This window comes from Ambystoma mexicanum, chromosome 8, assembly GCF_040938575.1.
Source record: "Ambystoma mexicanum isolate Mex_15411 chromosome 8, UKY_AmexF1_1, whole genome shotgun sequence".
NCBI lineage: Eukaryota > Metazoa > Chordata > Amphibia > Caudata > Ambystomatidae > Ambystoma > Ambystoma mexicanum.
In genome coordinates this window covers 731485242-731502343 of record NC_090929.1, presented here as the reverse complement: position 1 = coordinate 731502343, position 17102 = coordinate 731485242, and the positions used below count along the sequence as shown (strand labels likewise).

At 47.5% G+C, this 17102-nt stretch overlaps 55 non-coding genes and 2 pseudogenes across 55 annotated transcripts; all 57 read right to left on the bottom strand.

Annotated features, from left to right (window-relative positions):
* Nucleotides 1-53: 53 nt before the first annotated feature.
* LOC138478794 (5S ribosomal RNA) lies at nucleotides 54-172 on the bottom strand. Its single transcript, XR_011272627.1, has one exon. It is a non-coding gene; the product is annotated as a 5S ribosomal RNA (ribosomal RNA).
* Nucleotides 173-278: 106 nt separating this feature from the next.
* Nucleotides 279-397, bottom strand: LOC138478437 (5S ribosomal RNA). Its single transcript, XR_011272305.1, has one exon. It is a non-coding gene; the product is annotated as a 5S ribosomal RNA (ribosomal RNA).
* A 106-nt stretch (nucleotides 398-503) lies between these two features.
* On the bottom strand, nucleotides 504-622 carry LOC138473838 (5S ribosomal RNA). The gene has a single exon (XR_011268949.1). It is a non-coding gene; the product is annotated as a 5S ribosomal RNA (ribosomal RNA).
* Nucleotides 623-728: 106 nt separating this feature from the next.
* LOC138478088 (5S ribosomal RNA) lies at nucleotides 729-847 on the bottom strand. The gene has a single exon (XR_011271987.1). It is a non-coding gene; the product is annotated as a 5S ribosomal RNA (ribosomal RNA).
* A 106-nt stretch (nucleotides 848-953) lies between these two features.
* On the bottom strand, nucleotides 954-1072 carry LOC138476180 (5S ribosomal RNA). Its single transcript, XR_011270255.1, has one exon. It is a non-coding gene; the product is annotated as a 5S ribosomal RNA (ribosomal RNA).
* Nucleotides 1073-1546: 474 nt separating this feature from the next.
* On the bottom strand, nucleotides 1547-1665 carry LOC138476179 (5S ribosomal RNA). The gene has a single exon (XR_011270254.1). It is a non-coding gene; the product is annotated as a 5S ribosomal RNA (ribosomal RNA).
* Nucleotides 1666-1771: 106 nt separating this feature from the next.
* Nucleotides 1772-1890, bottom strand: LOC138476178 (5S ribosomal RNA). The gene has a single exon (XR_011270253.1). It is a non-coding gene; the product is annotated as a 5S ribosomal RNA (ribosomal RNA).
* A 106-nt stretch (nucleotides 1891-1996) lies between these two features.
* LOC138479681 (5S ribosomal RNA) lies at nucleotides 1997-2115 on the bottom strand. Its single transcript, XR_011273434.1, has one exon. It is a non-coding gene; the product is annotated as a 5S ribosomal RNA (ribosomal RNA).
* Nucleotides 2116-2221: 106 nt separating this feature from the next.
* LOC138478436 (5S ribosomal RNA) lies at nucleotides 2222-2340 on the bottom strand. Its single transcript, XR_011272304.1, has one exon. It is a non-coding gene; the product is annotated as a 5S ribosomal RNA (ribosomal RNA).
* A 463-nt stretch (nucleotides 2341-2803) lies between these two features.
* On the bottom strand, nucleotides 2804-2922 carry LOC138476177 (5S ribosomal RNA). The gene has a single exon (XR_011270252.1). It is a non-coding gene; the product is annotated as a 5S ribosomal RNA (ribosomal RNA).
* Nucleotides 2923-3028: 106 nt separating this feature from the next.
* LOC138476176 (5S ribosomal RNA) lies at nucleotides 3029-3147 on the bottom strand. The gene has a single exon (XR_011270251.1). It is a non-coding gene; the product is annotated as a 5S ribosomal RNA (ribosomal RNA).
* Nucleotides 3148-3253: 106 nt separating this feature from the next.
* Nucleotides 3254-3372, bottom strand: LOC138476175 (5S ribosomal RNA). Its single transcript, XR_011270250.1, has one exon. It is a non-coding gene; the product is annotated as a 5S ribosomal RNA (ribosomal RNA).
* Nucleotides 3373-3478: 106 nt separating this feature from the next.
* LOC138477685 (5S ribosomal RNA) lies at nucleotides 3479-3597 on the bottom strand. The gene has a single exon (XR_011271621.1). It is a non-coding gene; the product is annotated as a 5S ribosomal RNA (ribosomal RNA).
* A 463-nt stretch (nucleotides 3598-4060) lies between these two features.
* LOC138476174 (5S ribosomal RNA) lies at nucleotides 4061-4179 on the bottom strand. Its single transcript, XR_011270249.1, has one exon. It is a non-coding gene; the product is annotated as a 5S ribosomal RNA (ribosomal RNA).
* Nucleotides 4180-4285: 106 nt separating this feature from the next.
* Nucleotides 4286-4404, bottom strand: LOC138478434 (5S ribosomal RNA). The gene has a single exon (XR_011272302.1). It is a non-coding gene; the product is annotated as a 5S ribosomal RNA (ribosomal RNA).
* Nucleotides 4405-4510: 106 nt separating this feature from the next.
* On the bottom strand, nucleotides 4511-4629 carry LOC138479834 (5S ribosomal RNA). Its single transcript, XR_011273572.1, has one exon. It is a non-coding gene; the product is annotated as a 5S ribosomal RNA (ribosomal RNA).
* Nucleotides 4630-4735: 106 nt separating this feature from the next.
* On the bottom strand, nucleotides 4736-4854 carry LOC138478086 (5S ribosomal RNA). Its single transcript, XR_011271986.1, has one exon. It is a non-coding gene; the product is annotated as a 5S ribosomal RNA (ribosomal RNA).
* A 106-nt stretch (nucleotides 4855-4960) lies between these two features.
* On the bottom strand, nucleotides 4961-5079 carry LOC138476173 (5S ribosomal RNA). Its single transcript, XR_011270248.1, has one exon. It is a non-coding gene; the product is annotated as a 5S ribosomal RNA (ribosomal RNA).
* Nucleotides 5080-5185: 106 nt separating this feature from the next.
* On the bottom strand, nucleotides 5186-5304 carry LOC138479833 (5S ribosomal RNA). The gene has a single exon (XR_011273571.1). It is a non-coding gene; the product is annotated as a 5S ribosomal RNA (ribosomal RNA).
* Nucleotides 5305-5410: 106 nt separating this feature from the next.
* Nucleotides 5411-5529, bottom strand: LOC138478992 (5S ribosomal RNA). Its single transcript, XR_011272807.1, has one exon. It is a non-coding gene; the product is annotated as a 5S ribosomal RNA (ribosomal RNA).
* A 106-nt stretch (nucleotides 5530-5635) lies between these two features.
* Nucleotides 5636-5754, bottom strand: LOC138477836 (5S ribosomal RNA). Its single transcript, XR_011271758.1, has one exon. It is a non-coding gene; the product is annotated as a 5S ribosomal RNA (ribosomal RNA).
* A 464-nt stretch (nucleotides 5755-6218) lies between these two features.
* Nucleotides 6219-6337, bottom strand: LOC138480365 (5S ribosomal RNA). The gene has a single exon (XR_011274047.1). It is a non-coding gene; the product is annotated as a 5S ribosomal RNA (ribosomal RNA).
* A 106-nt stretch (nucleotides 6338-6443) lies between these two features.
* On the bottom strand, nucleotides 6444-6562 carry LOC138478433 (5S ribosomal RNA). Its single transcript, XR_011272301.1, has one exon. It is a non-coding gene; the product is annotated as a 5S ribosomal RNA (ribosomal RNA).
* Nucleotides 6563-6668: 106 nt separating this feature from the next.
* LOC138479680 (5S ribosomal RNA) lies at nucleotides 6669-6787 on the bottom strand. The gene has a single exon (XR_011273433.1). It is a non-coding gene; the product is annotated as a 5S ribosomal RNA (ribosomal RNA).
* A 106-nt stretch (nucleotides 6788-6893) lies between these two features.
* LOC138479184 (5S ribosomal RNA) lies at nucleotides 6894-7012 on the bottom strand. The gene has a single exon (XR_011272982.1). It is a non-coding gene; the product is annotated as a 5S ribosomal RNA (ribosomal RNA).
* Nucleotides 7013-7476: 464 nt separating this feature from the next.
* LOC138476171 (5S ribosomal RNA) lies at nucleotides 7477-7595 on the bottom strand. The gene has a single exon (XR_011270246.1). It is a non-coding gene; the product is annotated as a 5S ribosomal RNA (ribosomal RNA).
* Nucleotides 7596-7701: 106 nt separating this feature from the next.
* On the bottom strand, nucleotides 7702-7820 carry LOC138476169 (5S ribosomal RNA). Its single transcript, XR_011270245.1, has one exon. It is a non-coding gene; the product is annotated as a 5S ribosomal RNA (ribosomal RNA).
* Nucleotides 7821-8283: 463 nt separating this feature from the next.
* Nucleotides 8284-8402, bottom strand: LOC138478790 (5S ribosomal RNA). Its single transcript, XR_011272625.1, has one exon. It is a non-coding gene; the product is annotated as a 5S ribosomal RNA (ribosomal RNA).
* Nucleotides 8403-8508: 106 nt separating this feature from the next.
* LOC138478432 (5S ribosomal RNA) lies at nucleotides 8509-8627 on the bottom strand. The gene has a single exon (XR_011272300.1). It is a non-coding gene; the product is annotated as a 5S ribosomal RNA (ribosomal RNA).
* Nucleotides 8628-8733: 106 nt separating this feature from the next.
* Nucleotides 8734-8852, bottom strand: LOC138473837 (5S ribosomal RNA). Its single transcript, XR_011268948.1, has one exon. It is a non-coding gene; the product is annotated as a 5S ribosomal RNA (ribosomal RNA).
* A 106-nt stretch (nucleotides 8853-8958) lies between these two features.
* On the bottom strand, nucleotides 8959-9077 carry LOC138478085 (5S ribosomal RNA). The gene has a single exon (XR_011271985.1). It is a non-coding gene; the product is annotated as a 5S ribosomal RNA (ribosomal RNA).
* Nucleotides 9078-9183: 106 nt separating this feature from the next.
* On the bottom strand, nucleotides 9184-9302 carry LOC138476168 (5S ribosomal RNA). Its single transcript, XR_011270244.1, has one exon. It is a non-coding gene; the product is annotated as a 5S ribosomal RNA (ribosomal RNA).
* Nucleotides 9303-9776: 474 nt separating this feature from the next.
* On the bottom strand, nucleotides 9777-9895 carry LOC138476167 (5S ribosomal RNA). Its single transcript, XR_011270243.1, has one exon. It is a non-coding gene; the product is annotated as a 5S ribosomal RNA (ribosomal RNA).
* A 106-nt stretch (nucleotides 9896-10001) lies between these two features.
* Nucleotides 10002-10120, bottom strand: LOC138476166 (5S ribosomal RNA). Its single transcript, XR_011270242.1, has one exon. It is a non-coding gene; the product is annotated as a 5S ribosomal RNA (ribosomal RNA).
* A 106-nt stretch (nucleotides 10121-10226) lies between these two features.
* On the bottom strand, nucleotides 10227-10345 carry LOC138479679 (5S ribosomal RNA). The gene has a single exon (XR_011273432.1). It is a non-coding gene; the product is annotated as a 5S ribosomal RNA (ribosomal RNA).
* Nucleotides 10346-10451: 106 nt separating this feature from the next.
* LOC138478431 (5S ribosomal RNA) lies at nucleotides 10452-10570 on the bottom strand. The gene has a single exon (XR_011272299.1). It is a non-coding gene; the product is annotated as a 5S ribosomal RNA (ribosomal RNA).
* A 463-nt stretch (nucleotides 10571-11033) lies between these two features.
* On the bottom strand, nucleotides 11034-11152 carry LOC138476165 (5S ribosomal RNA). Its single transcript, XR_011270241.1, has one exon. It is a non-coding gene; the product is annotated as a 5S ribosomal RNA (ribosomal RNA).
* Nucleotides 11153-11258: 106 nt separating this feature from the next.
* On the bottom strand, nucleotides 11259-11377 carry LOC138476164 (5S ribosomal RNA). The gene has a single exon (XR_011270240.1). It is a non-coding gene; the product is annotated as a 5S ribosomal RNA (ribosomal RNA).
* Nucleotides 11378-11483: 106 nt separating this feature from the next.
* Nucleotides 11484-11602, bottom strand: LOC138477683 (5S ribosomal RNA). The gene has a single exon (XR_011271619.1). It is a non-coding gene; the product is annotated as a 5S ribosomal RNA (ribosomal RNA).
* Nucleotides 11603-12065: 463 nt separating this feature from the next.
* LOC138476163 (5S ribosomal RNA) lies at nucleotides 12066-12184 on the bottom strand. Its single transcript, XR_011270239.1, has one exon. It is a non-coding gene; the product is annotated as a 5S ribosomal RNA (ribosomal RNA).
* Nucleotides 12185-12290: 106 nt separating this feature from the next.
* On the bottom strand, nucleotides 12291-12409 carry LOC138478430 (5S ribosomal RNA). The gene has a single exon (XR_011272298.1). It is a non-coding gene; the product is annotated as a 5S ribosomal RNA (ribosomal RNA).
* Nucleotides 12410-12515: 106 nt separating this feature from the next.
* Nucleotides 12516-12634, bottom strand: LOC138479831 (5S ribosomal RNA). The gene has a single exon (XR_011273569.1). It is a non-coding gene; the product is annotated as a 5S ribosomal RNA (ribosomal RNA).
* A 106-nt stretch (nucleotides 12635-12740) lies between these two features.
* On the bottom strand, nucleotides 12741-12859 carry LOC138478084 (5S ribosomal RNA). The gene has a single exon (XR_011271984.1). It is a non-coding gene; the product is annotated as a 5S ribosomal RNA (ribosomal RNA).
* A 106-nt stretch (nucleotides 12860-12965) lies between these two features.
* Nucleotides 12966-13084, bottom strand: LOC138476162 (5S ribosomal RNA). Its single transcript, XR_011270238.1, has one exon. It is a non-coding gene; the product is annotated as a 5S ribosomal RNA (ribosomal RNA).
* Nucleotides 13085-13190: 106 nt separating this feature from the next.
* LOC138479830 (5S ribosomal RNA) lies at nucleotides 13191-13309 on the bottom strand. Its single transcript, XR_011273568.1, has one exon. It is a non-coding gene; the product is annotated as a 5S ribosomal RNA (ribosomal RNA).
* Nucleotides 13310-13415: 106 nt separating this feature from the next.
* On the bottom strand, nucleotides 13416-13534 carry LOC138478990 (5S ribosomal RNA). The gene has a single exon (XR_011272806.1). It is a non-coding gene; the product is annotated as a 5S ribosomal RNA (ribosomal RNA).
* A 106-nt stretch (nucleotides 13535-13640) lies between these two features.
* On the bottom strand, nucleotides 13641-13759 carry LOC138477835 (5S ribosomal RNA). Its single transcript, XR_011271757.1, has one exon. It is a non-coding gene; the product is annotated as a 5S ribosomal RNA (ribosomal RNA).
* Nucleotides 13760-14223: 464 nt separating this feature from the next.
* Nucleotides 14224-14342, bottom strand: LOC138480364 (5S ribosomal RNA). The gene has a single exon (XR_011274046.1). It is a non-coding gene; the product is annotated as a 5S ribosomal RNA (ribosomal RNA).
* A 106-nt stretch (nucleotides 14343-14448) lies between these two features.
* On the bottom strand, nucleotides 14449-14567 carry LOC138478429 (5S ribosomal RNA). The gene has a single exon (XR_011272297.1). It is a non-coding gene; the product is annotated as a 5S ribosomal RNA (ribosomal RNA).
* Nucleotides 14568-14673: 106 nt separating this feature from the next.
* LOC138479678 (5S ribosomal RNA) lies at nucleotides 14674-14792 on the bottom strand. Its single transcript, XR_011273431.1, has one exon. It is a non-coding gene; the product is annotated as a 5S ribosomal RNA (ribosomal RNA).
* A 106-nt stretch (nucleotides 14793-14898) lies between these two features.
* LOC138479182 (5S ribosomal RNA) lies at nucleotides 14899-15017 on the bottom strand. Its single transcript, XR_011272980.1, has one exon. It is a non-coding gene; the product is annotated as a 5S ribosomal RNA (ribosomal RNA).
* Nucleotides 15018-15481: 464 nt separating this feature from the next.
* LOC138474739 (5S ribosomal RNA) lies at nucleotides 15482-15590 on the bottom strand (annotated as a pseudogene).
* Nucleotides 15591-15696: 106 nt separating this feature from the next.
* Nucleotides 15697-15805, bottom strand: LOC138474556 (5S ribosomal RNA; annotated as a pseudogene).
* A 106-nt stretch (nucleotides 15806-15911) lies between these two features.
* On the bottom strand, nucleotides 15912-16030 carry LOC138480196 (5S ribosomal RNA). The gene has a single exon (XR_011273901.1). It is a non-coding gene; the product is annotated as a 5S ribosomal RNA (ribosomal RNA).
* Nucleotides 16031-16136: 106 nt separating this feature from the next.
* On the bottom strand, nucleotides 16137-16255 carry LOC138478427 (5S ribosomal RNA). Its single transcript, XR_011272296.1, has one exon. It is a non-coding gene; the product is annotated as a 5S ribosomal RNA (ribosomal RNA).
* A 463-nt stretch (nucleotides 16256-16718) lies between these two features.
* LOC138476161 (5S ribosomal RNA) lies at nucleotides 16719-16837 on the bottom strand. Its single transcript, XR_011270237.1, has one exon. It is a non-coding gene; the product is annotated as a 5S ribosomal RNA (ribosomal RNA).
* Nucleotides 16838-16943: 106 nt separating this feature from the next.
* On the bottom strand, nucleotides 16944-17062 carry LOC138476158 (5S ribosomal RNA). The gene has a single exon (XR_011270235.1). It is a non-coding gene; the product is annotated as a 5S ribosomal RNA (ribosomal RNA).
* Between the last annotated feature and the right edge of the window lie 40 nt (nucleotides 17063-17102).

The following is a 17102-nucleotide window of genomic DNA, read 5'->3' as shown; positions in this document are numbered from 1 at the left end:
AATTTGAAAAGTAATTGAGAAGTTGCGCAATTACTAATCATGGAGCACAAAATAGCCTACAGCACCTGGTATTCCCAGGCGGTCTCCCATCCAGGTACTAACTAGGCCCGACACGGCTTAGCTTCCGAGATCAGACGAGATCGGGCGCATTCAGTGTGGTGTGGCCGTAGGCTCTGGGCCTAGTGAGTTTTGTACTTTTAAGCATCTAGTCGGCTAGACCTTGCAGTTTTGAAAGGCAATTGAGAAATGGCTCACTTCCTGAACTTGGAGCACAAAAAAGCCTACAGCACCTGGTATTCCCAGGCAGTCTCCCATCCAGGTACTAACTAGGCCCGACACTGCTTAGCTTCCGAGATCAGACGAGATCGGGCGCATTCAGTGTGGTGTGGCCGTAGGCTCAGATCCTAGTGAGTTTTGTACTTTTAAGCATCTAGTCGGCTAGACCTTGCAGTTTTGAAAGGCAATTGAGAAATGGCTCACTTCCTGAACTTGGAGCACAAAAAAGCCTACAGCACCTGGTATTCCCAGGCGGTCTCCCATCCAGGTACTAACTAGGCCCGACACTGCTTAGCTTCTGCGATCAGACGAGATCGGGCACATTCAGTGTGGTGTGGCCGTAGGCTCTGGTCCTAGTGAGTTTTGTACTTTTAAGCATCTAGTCGGCTAGACCTTGCAGTTTTGAAAGGCAATTGAGAAATGGCTCACTTCCTGAACTTGGAGCACAAAAAAGCCTACAGCACCTGGTATTCCCAGGCGGTCTCCCATCCAGGTACTAACTAGGCCCGACACTGCTTAGCTTCCGAGATCAGACGAGATCAGGCGCATTCAGTGTGGTGTGGCCGTAGGCTCTGGGCCTAGTGAGTTTTGTACTTTTAAGCATCTAGTCGGCTAGACCTTGCAGTTTTGAAAGGCAATTGAGAAATGGCTCACTTCCTGAACTTGGAGCACAAAAAAGCCTACAGCACCTGGTATTCCCAGGCGGTCTCCCATCCAGGTACTAACTAGGCCCGACACTGCTTAGCTTCCGAGATCAGACGAGATCGGGCGCATTCAGTGTGGTGTGGCCGTAGGCTCTAGAAATGCTAAGAATATTACTCTTATGCATTTGCATTTAGTAAGCTAAGCCATGCAGCCACTTGCAACATGATACCACGCTCATCGCTCGATCAGCGCTCGATCAGGCTCGATCAGGCGAGATATATAAGACTGGTGGGCCCATTCAGGACTCCTATGTCTGGTAGGATAACTTTAATCCATCCATCCTGTTTCTGTTGCAGGGAGGTGGAGAGAACAATCAACACAATAACGGCTTTCTTTCATGCCTCTTGAAGGACTCAATATTCTCTGTACTGCATTACATGTGAAAGTCGATTTATTACCCATGAACACACTACCTGTATGCTAATTATATGTAAATAGGTAGCTCCAGCCCTCATAATGTTGTCCAACATTTCCGCTATAAAACGGGATAAAATTATTTTGGAAACATACCAAATTTGAAAAGTAATTGAGAAGTTGTGCAATTACTAATCATGGAGCACAAAATAGCCTACAGCACCTGGTATTCCCAGGCGGTCTCCCATCCAGGTACTAACTAGGCCCGACACTGCTTAGCTTCCGAGATCAGACGAGATCGGGCGCATTCAGTGTGGTGTGGCCGTAGGCTCTGGGCCTAGTGAGTTTTGTACTTTTAAGCATCTAGTCGGCTAGACCTTGCAGTTTTGAAAGGCAATTGAGAAATGGCTCACTTCCTGAACTTGGAGCACAAAAAAGCCTACAGCACCTGGTATTCCCAGGCGGTCTCCCATCCAGGTACTAACTAGGCCCGACACTGCTTAGCTTCCGAGATCAGACGAGATCGGGCGCATTCAGTGTGGTGTGGCCGTAGGCTCTGGTCCTAGTGAGTTTTGTACTTTTAAGCATCTAGTCGGCTAGACCTTGCAGTTTTGAAAGGCAATTGAGAAATGGCTCACTTCCTGAACTTGGAGCACAAAAAAGCCTACAGCACCTGGTATTCCCAGGCCGTCTCCCATCCAGGTACTAACTAGGCCCGACACTGCTTAGCTTCCGAGATCAGACGAGATCGGGCGCATTCAGTGTGGTGTGGCCGTAGGCTCTGGGCCTAGTGAGTTTTGTACTTTTAAGCATCTAGTCGGCTAGACCTTGCAGTTTTGAAAGGCAATTGAGAAATGGCTCACTTCCTGAACTTGGAGCACAAAAAAGCCTACAGCACCTGGTATTCCCAGGCAGTCTCCCATCCAGGTACTAACTAGGCCCGACACTGCTTAGCTTCCGAGATCAGACGAGATCGGGCGCATTCAGTGTGGTGTGGCCGTAGGCTCTAGAAATGCTAAGAATATTACTCTTATGCATTTGCATTTAGTAAGCTAAGCCATGCAGCCACTTGCATCATGATACCACGCTCATCGCTCGATCAGGCTCGATCAGGCGAGATATATAAGACTGGTGGGCCCATTCAGGACTCCTATGTCTGGTAGGATAACTTTAATCCATCCATCCTGTTTCTGTTGCAGGGAGGTGGAGAGAACAATCAACACAATAACGGCTTTCTTTCATGCCTCTTGAAGGACTCAATATTCTCTGTACTGCATTACATGTGAAAGTCGATTTATTACCCATGAACACACTACCTGTATGCTAATTATATGTAAATAGGTAGCTCCAGCCCTCATAATGTTGTCCAACATTTCCGCTATAAAACGGGATAAAATTATTTTGGAAACATACCAAATTTGAAAAGTAATTGAGAAGTTGTGCAATTACTAATCATGGAGCACAAAATAGCCTACAGCACCTGGTATTCCCAGGCGGTCTCCCATCCAGGTACTAACTAGGCCCGACACTGCTTAGCTTCCGAGATCAGACGAGATCGGGCGCATTCAGTGTGGTGTGGCCGTAGGCTCAGGGCCTAGTGAGTTTTGTACTTTTAAGCATCTAGTCGGCTAGACCTTGCAGTTTTGAAAGGCAATTGAGAAATGGCTCACTTCCTGAACTTGGAGCACAAAAAAGCCTACAGCACCTGGTATTCCCAGGCGGTCTCCCATCCAGGTACTAACTAGGCCCGACACTGCTTAGCTTCCGAGATCAGACGAGATCGGGCGCATTCAGTGTGGTGTGGCCGTAGGCTCTGGTCCTAGTGAGTTTTGTACTTTTAAGCATCTAGTCGGCTAGACCTTGCAGTTTTGAAAGGCAATTGAGAAATGGCTCACTTCCTGAACTTGGAGCACAAAAAAGCCTACAGCACCTGGTATTCCCAGGCGGTCTCCCATCCAGGTACTAACTAGGCCCGACACTGCTTAGCTTCCGAGATCAGACGAGATCGGGCGCATTCAGTGTGGTGTGGCCGTAGGCTCTGGGCCTAGTGAGTTTTGTACTTTTAAGCATCTAGTCGGCTAGACCTTGCAGTTTTGAAAGGCAATTGAGAAATGGCTCACTTCCTGAACTTGGAGCACAAAAAAGCCTACAGCACCTGGTATTCCCAGGCGGTCTCCCACCCAGGTACTAACTAGGCCCGACACTGCTTAGCTTCCGAGATCAGACGAGATCGGGCGCATTCAGTGTGGTGTGGCCGTAGGCTCTAGAAATGCTAAGAATATTACTCTTATGCATTTGCATTTAGTAAGCTAAGCCATGCAGCCACTTGCAACATGATACCACGCTCATCGCTCGATCAGGCTCGATCAGGCGAGATATATAAGACTGGTGGGCCCATTCAGGACTCCTATGTCTGGTAGGATAACTTTAATCCATCCATCCTGTTTCTGTTGCAGGGAGGTGGAGAGAACAATCAACACAATAACGCCTTTCTTTCATGCCTCTTGAAGGACTCAATATTCTCTGTACTGCATTACATGTGAAAGTCGATTTATTACCCATGAACACACTACCTGTATGCTAATTATATGTAAATAGGTAGCTCCAGCCCTCATAATGTTGTCCAACATTTCCGCTATAAAACGGGATAAAATTATTTTGGAAACATACCAAATTTGAAAAGTAATTGAGAAGTTGCGCAATTACTAATCATGGAGCACAAAATAGCCTACAGCACCTGGTATTCCCAGGCGGTCTCCCATCCAGGTACTAACTAGGCCCGACACTGCTTAGCTTCCGAGATCAGACGAGATCGGGCGCATTCAGTGTGGTGTGGCCGTAGGCTCTGGGCCTAGTGAGTTTTGTACTTTTAAGCATCTAGTCGGCTAGACCTTGCAGTTTTGAAAGGCAATTGAGAAATGGCTCACTTCCTGAACTTGGAGCACAAAAAAGCCTACAGCACCTGGTATTCCCAGGCAGTCTCCCATCCAGGTACTAACTAGGCCCGACACTGCTTAGCTTCCGAGATCAGACGAGATCGGGCGCATTCAGTGTGGTGTGGCCGTAGGCTCAGATCCTAGTGAGTTTTGTACTTTTAAGCATCTAGTCGGCTAGACCTTGCAGTTTTGAAAGGCAATTGAGAAATGGCTCACTTCCTGAACTTGGAGCACAAAAAAGCCTACAGCACCTGGTATTCCCAGGCGGTCTCCCATCCAGGTACTAACTAGGCCCGACACTGCTTAGCTTCTGAGATCAGACGAGATCGGGCACATTCAGTGTGGTGTGGCCGTAGGCTCTGGTCCTAGTGAGTTTTGTACTTTTAAGCATCTAGTCGGCTAGACCTTGCAGTTTTGAAAGGCAATTGAGAAATGGCTCACTTCCTGAACTTGGAGCACAAAAAAGCCTACAGCACCTGGTATTCCCAGGCGGTCTCCCATCCAGGTACTAACTAGGCCCGACACTGCTTAGCTTCCGAGATCAGACGAGATCAGGCGCATTCAGTGTGGTGTGGCCGTAGGCTCTGGGCCTAGTGAGTTTTGTACTTTTAAGCATCTAGTCGGCTAGACCTTGCAGTTTTGAAAGGCAATTGAGAAATGGCTCACTTCCTGAACTTGGAGCACAAAAAAGCCTACAGCACCTGGTATTCCCAGGCGGTCTCCCATCCAGGTACTAACTAGGCCCGACACTGCTTAGCTTCCGAGATCAGACGAGATCGGGCGCATTCAGTGTGGTGTGGCCGTAGGCTCTGGTCCTAGTGAGTTTTGTACTTTTAAGCATCTAGTCGGCTAGACCTTGCAGTTTTGAAAGGCAATTGAGAAATGGCTCACTTCCTGAACTTGGAGCACAAAAAAGCCTACAGCACCTGGTATTCCCAGGCGGTCTCCCATCCAGGTACTAACTAGGCCCGACACTGCTTAGCTTCTGAGATCAGACGAGATCGGGCACATTCAGTGTGGTGTGGCCGTAGGCTCTGGTCCTAGTGAGTTTTGTACTTTTAAGCATCTAGTCGGCTAGACCTTGCAGTTTTGAAAGGCAATTGAGAAATGGCTCACTTCCTGAACTTGGAGCACAAAAAAGCCTACAGCACCTGGTATTCCCAGGCGGTCTCCCATCCAGGTACTAACTAGGCCCGACACTGCTTAGCTTCTGAGATCAGACGAGATCGGGCGCATTCAGTGTGGTGTGGCCGTAGGCTCTGGGCCTAGTGAGTTTTGTACTTTTAAGCATCTAGTCGGCTAGACCTTGCAGTTTTGAAAGGCAATTGAGAAATGGCTCACTTCCTGAACTTGGAGCACAAAAAAGCCTACAGCACCTGGTATTCCCAGGCGGTCTCCCATCCAGGTACTAACTAGGCCCGACACTGCTTAGCTTCCGAGATCAGACGAGATCGGGCGCATTCAGTGTGGTGTGGCCGTAGACTCTAGAAATGCTAAGAATATTACTCTTATGCATTTGCATTTAGTAAGCTAAGCCATGCAGCCACTTGCAACATGATACCACGCTCATCGCTCGATCAGCGCTTGATCAGGCGAGATATATAAGACTGGTGGGCCCATTCAGGACTCCTATGTCTGGTAGGATAACTTTAATCCATCCATCCTGTTTCTGTTGCAGGGAGGTGGAGAGAACAATCAACACAATAACGGCTTTCTTTCATGCCTCTTGAAGGACTCAATATTCTCTGTACTGCATTACATGTGAAAGTCGATTTATTACCCATGAACACACTACCTGTATGCTAATTATATGTAAATAGGTAGCTCCAGCCCTCATAATGTTGTCCAACATTTCCGCTATAAAACGGGATAAAATTATTTTGGAAACATACCAAATTTGAAAAGTAATTGAGAAGTTGCGCAATTACTAATCATGGAGCACAAAATAGCCTACAGCACCTGGTATTCCCAGGCCGTCTCCCATCCAGGTACTAACTAGGCCCGACACTGCTTAGCTTCCGAGATCAGACGAGATCGGGCGCATTCAGTGTGGTGCAGCCGTAGGCTCTGGGCCTAGTGAGTTTTGTACTTTTAAGCATCTAGTCGGCTAGACCTTGCAGTTTTGAAAGGCAATTGAGAAATGGCTCACTTCCTGAACTTGGAGCACAAAAAAGCCTACAGCACCTGGTATTCCCAGGCAGTCTCCCATCCAGGTACTAACTAGGCCCGACACTGCTTAGCTTCCGAGATCAGACGAGATCGGGCGCATTCAGTGTGGTGTGGCCGTAGGCTCTGGTCCTAGTGAGTTTTGTACTTTTAAGCATCTAGTCGGCTAGACCTTGCAGTTTTGAAAGGCAATTGAGAAATGGCTCACTTCCTGAACTTGGAGCACAAAAAAGCCTACAGCACCTGGTATTCCCAGGCCGTCTCCCATCCAGGTACTAACTAGGCCCGACACTGCTTAGCTTCCGAGATCAGACGAGATCGGGCGCATTCAGTGTGGTGTGGCCGTAGGCTCTGGGCCTAGTGAGTTTTGTATTTTTAAGCATCTAGTCGGCTAGACCTTGCAGTTTTGAAAGGCAATTGAGAAATGGCTCACTTCCTGAACTTGGAGCACAAAAAAGCCTACAGCACCTGGTATTCCCAGGCGGTCTCCCATCCAGGTACTAACTAGGCCCGACACTGCTTAGCTTCCGAGATCAGACGAGATCGGGCGCATTCAGTCTGGTGTGGCCGTAGGCTCTAGTAATGCTAAGAATATTACTCTTATGCATTTGCATTTAGTAAGCTAAGCCATGCAGCCACTTGCAACATGATACCACGCTCATCGCTCGATCAGCGCTCGATCAGGCGAGATATATAAGACTGGTGGGCCCATTCAGGACTCCTATGTCTGGTAGGATAACTTTAATCCATCCATCCTGTTTCTGTTGCAGGGAGGTGGAGAGAACAATCAACACAATAACGGCTTTCTTTCATGCCTCTTGAAGGACTCAATATTCTCTGTACTGCATTACATGTGAAAGTCGATTTATTACCCATGAACACACTACCTGTATGCTAATTATATGTAAATAGGTAGCTCCAGCCCTCATAATGTTGTCCAACATTTCCGCTATAAAACGGGATAAAATTATTTTGGAAACATACCAAATTTGAAAAGTAATTGAGAAGTTGCGCAATTACTAATCATGGAGCACAAAAAAGCCTACAGCACCTGGTATTCCCAGGCGGTCTCCCATCCAGGTACTAACTAGGCCCGACACTGCTTAGCTTCCGAGATCAGACGAGATCGGGCGCATTCAGTGTGGTGTGGCCGTAGGCTCTGGGCCTAGTGAGTTTTGTACTTTTAAGCATCTAGTCGGCTAGACCTTGCAGTTTTGAAAGGCAATTGAGAAATGGCTCACTTCCTGAACTTGGAGCACAAAAAAGCCTACAGCACCTGGTATTCCCAGGCGGTCTCCCATCCAGGTACTAACTAGGCCCGACACTGCTTAGCTTCCGAGATCAGACGAGATCGGGCGCATTCAGTGTGGTGTGGCCGTAGGCTCTAGAAATGCTAAGAATATTACTCTTATGCATTTGCATTTAGTAAGCTAAGCCATGCAGCCACTTGCAACATGATACCACGCTCATCGCTCGATCAGGCTCGATCAGGCGAGATATATAAGACTGGTGGGCCCATTCAGGACTCCTATGTCTGGTAGGATAACTTTAATCCATCCATCCTGTTTCTGTTGCAGGGAGGTGGAGAGAACAATCAACACAATAACGCCTTTCTTTCATGCCTCTTGAAGGACTCAATATTCTCTGTACTGCATTACATGTGAAAGTCGATTTATTACCCATGAACACACTACCTGTATGCTAATTATATGTAAATAGGTAGCTCCAGCCCTCATAATGTTGTCCAACATTTCCGCTATAAAACGGGATAAAATTATTTTGGAAACATACCAAATTTGAAAAGTAATTGAGAAGTTGCGCAATTACTAATCATGGAGCACAAAATAGCCTACAGCACCTGGTATTCCCAGGCGGTCTCCCATCCAGGTACTAACTAGGCCCGACACGGCTTAGCTTCCGAGATCAGACGAGATCGGGCGCATTCAGTGTGGTGTGGCCGTAGGCTCTGGGCCTAGTGAGTTTTGTACTTTTAAGCATCTAGTCGGCTAGACCTTGCAGTTTTGAAAGGCAATTGAGAAATGGCTCACTTCCTGAACTTGGAGCACAAAAAAGCCTACAGCACCTGGTATTCCCAGGCAGTCTCCCATCCAGGTACTAACTAGGCCCGACACTGCTTAGCTTCCGAGATCAGACGAGATCGGGCGCATTCAGTGTGGTGTGGCCGTAGGCTCAGATCCTAGTGAGTTTTGTACTTTTAAGCATCTAGTCGGCTAGACCTTGCAGTTTTGAAAGGCAATTGAGAAATGGCTCACTTCCTGAACTTGGAGCACAAAAAAGCCTACAGCACCTGGTATTCCCAGGCGGTCTCCCATCCAGGTACTAACTAGGCCCGACACTGCTTAGCTTCTGCGATCAGACGAGATCGGGCACATTCAGTGTGGTGTGGCCGTAGGCTCTGGTCCTAGTGAGTTTTGTACTTTTAAGCATCTAGTCGGCTAGACCTTGCAGTTTTGAAAGGCAATTGAGAAATGGCTCACTTCCTGAACTTGGAGCACAAAAAAGCCTACAGCACCTGGTATTCCCAGGCGGTCTCCCATCCAGGTACTAACTAGGCCCGACACTGCTTAGCTTCCGAGATCAGACGAGATCAGGCGCATTCAGTGTGGTGTGGCCGTAGGCTCTGGGCCTAGTGAGTTTTGTACTTTTAAGCATCTAGTCGGCTAGACCTTGCAGTTTTGAAAGGCAATTGAGAAATGGCTCACTTCCTGAACTTGGAGCACAAAAAAGCCTACAGCACCTGGTATTCCCAGGCGGTCTCCCATCCAGGTACTAACTAGGCCCGACACTGCTTAGCTTCCGAGATCAGACGAGATCGGGCGCATTCAGTGTGGTGTGGCCGTAGGCTCTAGAAATGCTAAGAATATTACTCTTATGCATTTGCATTTAGTAAGCTAAGCCATGCAGCCACTTGCAACATGATACCACGCTCATCGCTCGATCAGCGCTCGATCAGGCTCGATCAGGCGAGATATATAAGACTGGTGGGCCCATTCAGGACTCCTATGTCTGGTAGGATAACTTTAATCCATCCATCCTGTTTCTGTTGCAGGGAGGTGGAGAGAACAATCAACACAATAACGGCTTTCTTTCATGCCTCTTGAAGGACTCAATATTCTCTGTACTGCATTACATGTGAAAGTCGATTTATTACCCATGAACACACTACCTGTATGCTAATTATATGTAAATAGGTAGCTCCAGCCCTCATAATGTTGTCCAACATTTCCGCTATAAAACGGGATAAAATTATTTTGGAAACATACCAAATTTGAAAAGTAATTGAGAAGTTGTGCAATTACTAATCATGGAGCACAAAATAGCCTACAGCACCTGGTATTCCCAGGCGGTCTCCCATCCAGGTACTAACTAGGCCCGACACTGCTTAGCTTCCGAGATCAGACGAGATCGGGCGCATTCAGTGTGGTGTGGCCGTAGGCTCTGGGCCTAGTGAGTTTTGTACTTTTAAGCATCTAGTCGGCTAGACCTTGCAGTTTTGAAAGGCAATTGAGAAATGGCTCACTTCCTGAACTTGGAGCACAAAAAAGCCTACAGCACCTGGTATTCCCAGGCGGTCTCCCATCCAGGTACTAACTAGGCCCGACACTGCTTAGCTTCCGAGATCAGACGAGATCGGGCGCATTCAGTGTGGTGTGGCCGTAGGCTCTGGTCCTAGTGAGTTTTGTACTTTTAAGCATCTAGTCGGCTAGACCTTGCAGTTTTGAAAGGCAATTGAGAAATGGCTCACTTCCTGAACTTGGAGCACAAAAAAGCCTACAGCACCTGGTATTCCCAGGCCGTCTCCCATCCAGGTACTAACTAGGCCCGACACTGCTTAGCTTCCGAGATCAGACGAGATCGGGCGCATTCAGTGTGGTGTGGCCGTAGGCTCTGGGCCTAGTGAGTTTTGTACTTTTAAGCATCTAGTCGGCTAGACCTTGCAGTTTTGAAAGGCAATTGAGAAATGGCTCACTTCCTGAACTTGGAGCACAAAAAAGCCTACAGCACCTGGTATTCCCAGGCAGTCTCCCATCCAGGTACTAACTAGGCCCGACACTGCTTAGCTTCCGAGATCAGACGAGATCGGGCGCATTCAGTGTGGTGTGGCCGTAGGCTCTAGAAATGCTAAGAATATTACTCTTATGCATTTGCATTTAGTAAGCTAAGCCATGCAGCCACTTGCATCATGATACCACGCTCATCGCTCGATCAGGCTCGATCAGGCGAGATATATAAGACTGGTGGGCCCATTCAGGACTCCTATGTCTGGTAGGATAACTTTAATCCATCCATCCTGTTTCTGTTGCAGGGAGGTGGAGAGAACAATCAACACAATAACGGCTTTCTTTCATGCCTCTTGAAGGACTCAATATTCTCTGTACTGCATTACATGTGAAAGTCGATTTATTACCCATGAACACACTACCTGTATGCTAATTATATGTAAATAGGTAGCTCCAGCCCTCATAATGTTGTCCAACATTTCCGCTATAAAACGGGATAAAATTATTTTGGAAACATACCAAATTTGAAAAGTAATTGAGAAGTTGTGCAATTACTAATCATGGAGCACAAAATAGCCTACAGCACCTGGTATTCCCAGGCGGTCTCCCATCCAGGTACTAACTAGGCCCGACACTGCTTAGCTTCCGAGATCAGACGAGATCGGGCGCATTCAGTGTGGTGTGGCCGTAGGCTCTGGTCCTAGTGAGTTTTGTACTTTTAAGCATCTAGTCGGCTAGACCTTGCAGTTTTGAAAGGCAATTGAGAAATGGCTCACTTCCTGAACTTGGAGCACAAAAAAGCCTACAGCACCTGGTATTCCCAGGCGGTCTCCCATCCAGGTACTAACTAGGCCCGACACTGCTTAGCTTCCGAGATCAGACGAGATCGGGCGCATTCAGTGTGGTGTGGCCGTAGGCTCTGGGCCTAGTGAGTTTTGTACTTTTAAGCATCTAGTCGGCTAGACCTTGCAGTTTTGAAAGGCAATTGAGAAATGGCTCACTTCCTGAACTTGGAGCACAAAAAAGCCTACAGCACCTGGTATTCCCAGGCGGTCTCCCACCCAGGTACTAACTAGGCCCGACACTGCTTAGCTTCCGAGATCAGACGAGATCGGGCGCATTCAGTGTGGTGTGGCCGTAGGCTCTAGAAATGCTAAGAATATTACTCTTATGCATTTGCATTTAGTAAGCTAAGCCATGCAGCCACTTGCAACATGATACCACGCTCATCGCTCGATCAGGCTCGATCAGGCGAGATATATAAGACTGGTGGGCCCATTCAGGACTCCTATGTCTGGTAGGATAACTTTAATCCATCCATCCTGTTTCTGTTGCAGGGAGGTGGAGAGAACAATCAACACAATAACGCCTTTCTTTCATGCCTCTTGAAGGACTCAATATTCTCTGTACTGCATTACATGTGAAAGTCGATTTATTACCCATGAACACACTACCTGTATGCTAATTATATGTAAATAGGTAGCTCCAGCCCTCATAATGTTGTCCAACATTTCCGCTATAAAACGGGATAAAATTATTTTGGAAACATACCAAATTTGAAAAGTAATTGAGAAGTTGCGCAATTACTAATCATGGAGCACAAAATAGCCTACAGCACCTGGTATTCCCAGGCGGTCTCCCATCCAGGTACTAACTAGGCCCGACACTGCTTAGCTTCCGAGATCAGACGAGATCGGGCGCATTCAGTGTGGTGTGGCCGTAGGCTCTGGGCCTAGTGAGTTTTGTACTTTTAAGCATCTAGTCGGCTAGACCTTGCAGTTTTGAAAGGCAATTGAGAAATGGCTCACTTCCTGAACTTGGAGCACAAAAAAGCCTACAGCACCTGGTATTCCCAGGCAGTCTCCCATCCAGGTACTAACTAGGCCCGACACTGCTTAGCTTCCGAGATCAGACGAGATCGGGCGCATTCAGTGTGGTGTGGCCGTAGGCTCAGATCCTAGTGAGTTTTGTACTTTTAAGCATCTAGTCGGCTAGACCTTGCAGTTTTGAAAGGCAATTGAGAAATGGCTCACTTCCTGAACTTGGAGCACAAAAAAGCCTACAGCACCTGGTATTCCCAGGCGGTCTCCCATCCAGGTACTAACTAGGCCCGACACTGCTTAGCTTCTGAGATCAGACGAGATCGGGCACATTCAGTGTGGTGTGGCCGTAGGCTCTGGTCCTAGTGAGTTTTGTACTTTTAAGCATCTAGTCGGCTAGACCTTGCAGTTTTGAAAGGCAATTGAGAAATGGCTCACTTCCTGAACTTGGAGCACAAAAAAGCCTACAGCACCTGGTATTCCCAGGCGGTCTCCCATCCAGGTACTAACTAGGCCCGACACTGCTTAGCTTCCGAGATCAGACGAGATCAGGCGCATTCAGTGTGGTGTGGCCGTAGGCTCTGGGCCTAGTGAGTTTTGTACTTTTAAGCATCTAGTCGGCTAGACCTTGCAGTTTTGAAAGGCAATTGAGAAATGGCTCACTTCCTGAACTTGGAGCACAAAAAAGCCTACAGCACCTGGTATTCCCAGGCGGTCTCCCATCCAGGTACTAACTAGGCCCGACACTGCTTAGCTTCCGAGATCAGACGAGATCGGGCGCATTCAGTGTGGTGTGGCCGTAGGCTCTGGTCCTAGTGAGTTTTGTACTTTTAAGCATCTAGTCGGCTAGACCTTGCAGTTTTGAAAGGCAATTGAGAAATGGCTCACTTCCTGAACTTGGAGCACAAAAAAGCCTACAGCACCTGGTATTCCCAGGCGGTCTCCCATCCAGGTACTAACTAGGCCCGACACTGCTTAGCTTCTGAGATCAGACGAGATCGGGCACATTCAGTGTGGTGTGGCCGTAGGCTCTGGTCCTAGTGAGTTTTGTACTTTTAAGCATCTAGTCGGCTAGACCTTGCAGTTTTGAAAGGCAATTGAGAAATGGCTCACTTCCTGAACTTGGAGCACAAAAAAGCCTACAGCACCTGGTATTCCCAGGCGGTCTCCCATCCAGGTACTAACTAGGCCCGACACTGCTTAGCTTCTGAGATCAGACGAGATCGGGCGCATTCAGTGTGGTGTGGCCGTAGGCTCTGGGCCTAGTGAGTTTTGTACTTTTAAGCATCTAGTCGGCTAGACCTTGCAGTTTTGAAAGGCAATTGAGAAATGGCTCACTTCCTGAACTTGGAGCACAAAAAAGCCTACAGCACCTGGTATTCCCAGGCGGTCTCCCATCCAGGTACTAACTAGGCCCGACACTGCTTAGCTTCCGAGATCAGACGAGATCGGGCGCATTCAGTGTGGTGTGGCCGTAGACTCTAGAAATGCTAAGAATATTACTCTTATGCATTTGCATTTAGTAAGCTAAGCCATGCAGCCACTTGCAACATGATACCACGCTCATCGCTCGATCAGCGCTTGATCAGGCGAGATATATAAGACTGGTGGGCCCATTCAGGACTCCTATGTCTGGTAGGATAACTTTAATCCATCCATCCTGTTTCTGTTGCAGGGAGGTGGAGAGAACAATCAACACAATAACGGCTTTCTTTCATGCCTCTTGAAGGACTCAATATTCTCTGTACTGCATTACATGTGAAAGTCGATTTATTACCCATGAACACACTACCTGTATGCTAATTATATGTAAATAGGTAGCTCCAGCCCTCATAATGTTGTCCAACATTTCCGCTATAAAACGGGATAAAATTATTTTGGAAACATACCAAATTTGAAAAGTAATTGAGAAGTTGCGCAATTACTAATCATGGAGCACAAAATAGCCTACAGCACCTGGTATTCCCAGGCCGTCTCCCATCCAGGTACTAACTAGGCCCGACACTGCTTAGCTTCCGAGATCAGACGAGATCGGGCGCATTCAGTGTGGTGCAGCCGTAGGCTCTGGGCCTAGTGAGTTTTGTACTTTTAAGCATCTAGTCGGCTAGACCTTGCAGTTTTGAAAGGCAATTGAGAAATGGCTCACTTCCTGAACTTGGAGCACAAAAAAGCCTACAGCACCTGGTATTCCCAGGCAGTCTCCCATCCAGGTACTAACTAGGCCCGACACTGCTTAGCTTCCGAGATCAGACGAGATCGGGCGCATTCAGTGTGGTGTGGCCGTAGGCTCTGGTCCTAGTGAGTTTTGTACTTTTAAGCATCTAGTCGGCTAGACCTTGCAGTTTTGAAAGGCAATTGAGAAATGGCTCACTTCCTGAACTTGGAGCACAAAAAAGCCTACAGCACCTGGTATTCCCAGGCCGTCTCCCATCCAGGTACTAACTAGGCCCGACACTGCTTAGCTTCCGAGATCAGACGAGATCGGGCGCATTCAGTGTGGTGTGGCCGTAGGCTCTGGGCCTAGTGAGTTTTGTATTTTTAAGCATCTAGTCGGCTAGACCTTGCAGTTTTGAAAGGCAATTGAGAAATGGCTCACTTCCTGAACTTGGAGCACAAAAAAGCCTACAGCACCTGGTATTCCCAGGCGGTCTCCCATCCAGGTACTAACTAGGCCCGACACTGCTTAGCTTCCGAGATCAGACGAGATCGGGCGCATTCAGTCTGGTGTGGCCGTAGGCTCTAGTAATGCTAAGAATATTACTCTTATGCATTTGCATTTAGTAAGCTAAGCCATGCAGCCACTTGCAACATGATACCACGCTCATCGCTCGATCAGCGCTCGATCAGGCGAGATATATAAGACTGGTGGGCCCATTCAGGACTCCTATGTCTGGTAGGATAACTTTAATCCATCCATCCTGTTTCTGTTGCAGGGAGGTGGAGAGAACAATCAACACAATAACGGCTTTCTTTCATGCCTCTTGAAGGACTCAATATTCTCTGTACTGCATTACATGTGAAAGTCGATTTATTACCCATGAACACACTACCTGTATGCTAATTATATGTAAATAGGTAGCTCCAGCCCTCATAATGTTGTCCAACATTTCCGCTATAAAACGGGATAAAATTATTTTGGAAACATACCAAATTTGAAAAGTAATTGAGAAGTTGTGCAATTACTAATCATGGAGCACAAAATAGCCTACAGCACCTGGTATTCCCAGGCGGTCTCCCATCCAGGTACTAACTAGGGCCGACACTGCTTAGCTTCCGAGATCAGATGCATTCAGTGTGGTGTAGCCGTAGGCTCTGGGCCTAGTGAGTTTTGTACTTTTAAGCATCTAGTCGGCTAGACCTTGCAGTTTTGAAAGGCAATTGAGAAATGGCTCACTTCCTGAACTTGGAGCACAAAAAAGCCTACAGCACCTGGTATTCCCAGGCGGTCTCCCATCCAGGTACTAACTAGGCCCGACACTGCTTAGCTTCCGAGATCAGACGCATTCAGTGTGGTGTGGCCGTAGGCTCTGGTCCTAGTGAGTTTTGTACTTTTAAGCATCTAGTCGGCTAGACCTTGCAGTTTTGAAAGGCAATTGAGAAATGGCTCACTTCCTGAACTTGGAGCACAAAAAAGCCTACAGCACCTGGTATTCCCAGGCCATCTCCCATCCAGGTACTAACTAGGCCCGACACTGCTTAGCTTCCGAGATCAGACGAGATCGGGCGCATTCAGTGTGGTGTGGCCGTAGGCTCTGGGCCTAGTGAGTTTTGTACTTTTAAGCATCTAGTCGGCTAGACCTTGCAGTTTTGAAAGGCAATTGAGAAATGGCTCACTTCCTGAACTTGGAGCACAAAAAAGCCTACAGCACCTGGTATTCCCAGGCAGTCTCCCATCCAGGTACTAACTAGGCCCGACACTGCTTAGCTTCCGAGATCAGACGAGATCGGGCGCATTCAGTGTGGTGTGGCCGTAGGCTCTAGAAATGCTAAGAATATTACTCTTATGCATTTGCATTTAGTAAGCTAAGCCATGCAGCCACTTGCATCATGATACCACGCTCATCGCTCGATCAGGCTCGATCAGGCGAGATATATAAGACTGGTGGGCCCATTCAGGACTCCTATGTCTGGTAGGATAACTTTAATCCATCCATCCTGTTTCTGTTGCAGGGAGGTGGAGAGAACAATCAACACAATAACGGCTTTCTTTCATGCCTCTTGAAGGACTCAATATTCTCTGTACTGCATTACATGTGAAAGTCGATTTATTACCCATGAACACACTACCTGTATGCTAATTATATGTAAATAGGTAGCTCCAGCCCTCATAATGTTGTCCAACATTTCCGCTATAAAACGGGATAAAATTATTTTGGAAACATACCAAATTTGAAAAGTAATTGAGAAGTTGTGCAATTACTAATCATGGAGCACAAAATAGCCTACAGCACCTGGTATTCCCAGGCGGTCTCCCATCCAGGTACTAACTAGGCCCGACACTGCTTAGCTTCCGAGATCAGACGAGATCGGGCGCATTCAGTGTGGTGTGGCCGTAGGCTCAGGGCCTAGTGAGTTTTGTACTTTTAAGCATCTAGTCGGCTAGACCTTGCAGTTTTGAAAGGCAATTGAGAAATGGCTCACTTCCTGAACTTGGAGCACAAAAAAGCCTACAGCACCTGGTATTCCCAGGCGGTCTCCCATCCAGGTACTAACTAGGCCCGACACTGCTTAGCTTCCGAGATCAGACGAGATCGGGCGCATTCAGTGTGGTGTGGCCGTAGGCTCTGGTCCTAGTGAGTTTTGTACTTTTAAGCATCTAGTCG